The sequence below is a fragment of the Oncorhynchus keta genome, chromosome 10 (genome assembly GCF_023373465.1).
Source record: "Oncorhynchus keta strain PuntledgeMale-10-30-2019 chromosome 10, Oket_V2, whole genome shotgun sequence".
In the NCBI taxonomy this organism is placed as follows: domain Eukaryota; kingdom Metazoa; phylum Chordata; class Actinopteri; order Salmoniformes; family Salmonidae; genus Oncorhynchus; species Oncorhynchus keta.
The window spans coordinates 31,030,821-31,035,408 of NC_068430.1; the positions used below are offsets into that span (position 1 = coordinate 31,030,821).

General features: G+C 41.8%; 1 protein-coding gene across 6 annotated transcripts in view; it reads right to left on the reverse strand.

Moving 5' to 3' along the window:
- Nucleotides 1-2,475: 2,475 nt before the first annotated feature.
- Nucleotides 2,476-4,588, reverse strand: part of LOC118377699 (transcription factor EB-like) — a 168,168-nt gene continuing 166,055 nt past the window's right edge. For all 6 annotated transcript variants that reach the window (XM_052526860.1, XM_052526858.1, XM_052526859.1 and 3 more), the window contains one exon: nt 2,476-4,588. This exon is cut by the window's right edge and continues 614 nt beyond it. The gene's annotated coding sequence lies outside the window, so the exon portion shown is untranslated.

Genomic DNA, 4,588 nt, shown 5'->3' on the forward strand with positions numbered 1-4,588 from the left:
GGGGTTGCCCTGATTTAAGCCCAGAAAGACTGTTTAACGGCAGGTATGGATCACCCCATGGCAGCCCTGGACCAAATGAATCAGAAGGAGGGGGGAGAAGAGGGAGGAGGGTGGCGAGACCATCTACTGTACTGACTGGTGACCACTCTAATGTACTGCACTGACTGGTGACCACTCTAATGTACTGCACTGACTGGTGACCACTCTAATGTACTGCACTGACTGGTGACCACTCTAATGTACTGCACTGACTGGTGACCACTCTAATGTACTGCACTGACTGGTGACCACTAATTAACACACGTACACTAGGAAAGCTACCACACTCTCAATAACAACGCCGAAGACAACTCTACACACGCAGACATGCACCCATATACACCTACAACCTCCACAAGGTTTTACAATATTCTGGTGACCCACCCACCTTTATACCAGACAACATTCTTCAGGACCCATTTTCTTCCCTGTGACCCATGGATTGGGTCATGACATTGTAGGTTTCAATCAACTCAATGGAAATGTTGGATTACCACATTATCAACTGTGTGTGTGTGTGTGTGTGTGTGTGTGTGTGTGTGTGTGTGTGTGTGTGTATCAGTGGAGGCTGCTGAGGGGAGGACGGCTCATAATAATGGCTGGAATGGAGTGGTATCAACCACAAGGAAACCACATCTTTGATTTGCTTGATACCATTCTATTGACCCCATTCCAGCCATTATTATGAGCCGTCCTCCCCTCAGCAGCCTCAGCAGACTGGTGTGTGTACTAAAATATAAAGTATTCAGGTATATACACTCGCCCAGATTTGGGAGGCATGATGTATCAGAGTTTTGAGAGGAGAGACGAGGGTGTTGAGGGGTTGGTGGGGGAAAACACATGGCTCACAACTAAAGAGAACACTAGCCCCAATAATAACTACAGACAAAACATAGGCCCAAACTCTAACTCAGAACTCTAAACTCCCAAGTTTTACAAATACAAACCCATTGACGTCGATGGATTTGCTCAAATACACACGCCTCAACTGTAATATTGGCTTTCATAATACATTGTGGTTGTTGGCTATTTTATATTAGACAATCCAAAGATGACAGGACCTATTCCATCTTTATTTCTCTCTGTTACAGTTTGTCTTCGTTGTTTTCAGATACAGAATGACTGTAAAGCTGTACTGGTGTGGGTATGCTTTGAGAGACGTGGAAAGAGAGCCATTGTGAAATTACAGCATACTCATTGTACTCCCTCTTCCCTCCCTCCCTTCCTCCTTGTCCTATTTTAAGCCCTTCTCTGCCCTAATAAAATGGTATTTAAAAATAGGTTAATTGCATTTGCAGCTCTATTCCTGTGATTGTTATGGAGTATAATGAGCTAAGAGATAGAGAGGAATATTTGTGCATAATGACATTTGTAATGTCTTTATTATTTTGGAACTTTTGTGAGTGTAATGTTTACTGTTAATTTATATTGTTTATTTCACTTTTGTTTATCTAGTTAACTTGCTTTGGCAATGTTAACATATGTTTCCCATGCCAATAAAGGATCGGAGCCATTTTTTCCCTCAATGTTTCACTTAAAATGACATACCCAAATCGAACTGCCTGTAGCTCAGGACCTGAAGCAAGGATATGCATATTCTTGGTACCATTTGAAAGGAAACACTGAAGTTTGTGGAAATATGGAATTAATGTAGGAGAACACAATAGATCTGGTAAAAGATCATACAAAGAAGAAAAAAACATGCTTTTTTTGTACAATGATCTTTGAAATGCAAGAGAAAGGCCATAATGTGTTATTCCAGCCCCAGGCACAATTTAGATTTTGGCCACTAGATGTCAGCAGTGGATGTGCAATGTTATAAACTGATCCAATGAACCATTGCATATCTGTTGAAAATGTTATATCAAGTCTGCCCAAATGTGCCTAATTAGTTTATTAATACATTTTCAAGTTCATACTTGTGCACTCTCCTCAAACAATAGCATGGTATTATTTCACTGTAAATTGGACAGTGCAGTTAGATGAACTACAATTTAAGCTTTCTGCCCATATCAGATATGTCTATGTCCTGGGAAATGTATTGGTTACTTACAACCTCATGCTAATCACATTAGCCTACGTTAGTTCAACCGTCAAGCGGGGGGGGGGACACTGATCCCATAGAGGTTCAGTTGAAATTGAATTGAAAGTGAGAGAAAAAGAGCGAGAGAGAGAGAGGGACCCTGACTGAGCTTGTCAGATGGGTCTCTGACCCTCCCTGGTGGAATAAAATAGGAACAGCAATGTTGGTGTCAGGTATAACGGTATGATGAAGCTATTCCAAGACACTGATCAAACTCTGTGACACACACGCACCACACCACACACACGCACCACATACACCACACACGTACACACACACACACCCCTCTTCATCTGCATGCATCTCACAGAAACATCACCCAGACAGTAAAGAAACACTCTGGGTGCGCTGGGTGGATTTTGGTAAAACATTTTATATCCAAAGCAAAACCAGAATGCCAGTTTCCCCTGACCAGTCGGCCAGAATCAGTCGAATACAGTGACATGGGGGAGGGGGACAGTCACAGAGGGGACAACACGCCACATTATCTGCAGACAAGCTCTTTAAAATGTTGGCTGGACAATATACACAAAAGTAAAACAATTGATTACAAACATTGGAGCAGGGTAAAGGGGAACTCTGGCAGACAGAGAGAAGGTCAGGTTTGTTCAAGGCTGTGCCAACGCTATGGCAACAGAACTCCTCCATGGTAGTTCTGACTTCCATCAGAAGGAAGTAGTCTAAATGGAAACCAAAGTCGGGGTCAAAAGTGGCACCATGAAGGAAAATACCCTGTTGTTGTGGTGCTTGGGTTTGGCTTGGTACCGGTACAGGCCATCTTCACATTCACAAAAATCACAATTAAAACTTCATCAAATAAAATAAAATCACCTCTCAACTTAGTCTCTGGCTCCAATTTCTATAGGTTAAAAAAGAGAGAAAATCCCAATCAATATAAAAATGACATCATACTGTAAATGTACATGATCTTCTAAACTCTTCAAAGCCTGGTGAAATTTGAATCATTCTTCCACAAAGAGAAGTATAGAATATGGCTCCCCACTGGTCGTACACTGTCACGCAAGTGGCTTGAATACTTTCACTTTTAAATGGCTATTAGAGAAAAAGGTACTTTAGGAATAAAATAAAAAGGACAAATACAAATAAAAGACATTTTAAGTGGCATAAAACTGAAAAGTCTTTCATGTACAAAGTCAATTAAATAATATAGCTTCCAGTGCATTGGGAGATGAAATGAAATAAAACAACAAACTATAATAGAATACAGACAAATACCTTTCAAATCATCATTTGACTTCCTTTTCTCTGTACTGATCATAAGCCATATCAAATCAAAGTGTTGACCTCAGTCCCTCACCCAAATCTGAAAGCTATTTGTTTTCCTGTTAGTTTATTTATGTATTGTACAGCTGTAGTTTGGTTTCTACAGAGTTGGTTTGGTTAGTACCTGGTGAGTGTCTAGTTTAACCTGGTTGACCCAAAGCTGACAGTTCTACATGCACAGACTGGGTGAAGTACCGAAGTCTCGCTCAAAGTCTTGATTTGAACACAGCCTCAAGGCACACTGCTGTGTGTGTGTGTGTGTGTTTGTTTGTTTGTTACAGTGGAGACAATGACATTACTGGGTTATCTAAGCCAATCTCTATGACTGGTCCTCTCTCTCCTAACTCTACAGTACAACTTACTAAAAGACAACCCTCTCCCACCCTCCATCTCAGCCAGAGAGAGTGGGTCTTCAGGTGGCTAACACAAGGCCCGTTGGCAGGTTTGGGTCAGGGCTACAGGAGATCCTGAGTCGCTACATAGCACCCTATGATGCTACACAGTGGCACTACTTAGAAACCTGTGGAGCTATATAACCCCTTGCATCGCTACAACACCTCACAATCAAGGCCAAACCATCTCTCCTCAACGTTCAGAGTTCACACAGGGGTCAGAGGTCATGGAGTGGACTTGGCAGTACCCTTAAGGCTAAAGGTCATAGGCGACACAGGAGAAGGCAGTAGCTTGCAGACTCGAGGTCATGCCAGTGTGTTTTACAAAGTAAGGGGTCGAGGTCTGTGTCTCAAACCTTTGTCAGTGCCTCACCCTTCAAATAACAGGGTCTCTTCTGTGTTAGAGTGAACTAGAATCTGTCTGTGCTGTGCGTGTGTGTGCGTGTGTGTGTGTGTGTGTGTGTATGTAATAGATTGTTTATCATTCAGAGGTGCTCTGATATTTACAGTGGTAGGACACAATTATTTCAATCTGAAACATGGTTTCATTTCTCATATTGCTGTTGAATGTGTATCTATACGAGTGCTAAGAAAGCGTGTGCATCTATGAGAATGTCAAGTTTGTGTGTGTAAGTGTGTATCAGTGTTTGTACAGCATGCTTGGAGTGTGTGTGTGAGAGTTTAGAGTGCAAATGTATGCTGGCTGGGTTGTTGAACAGAGCATAAGCATGTCACAGTATATCAGTGTTCTGGGTGTATTTCTACTGTGTGTACAATACGTACCATATGT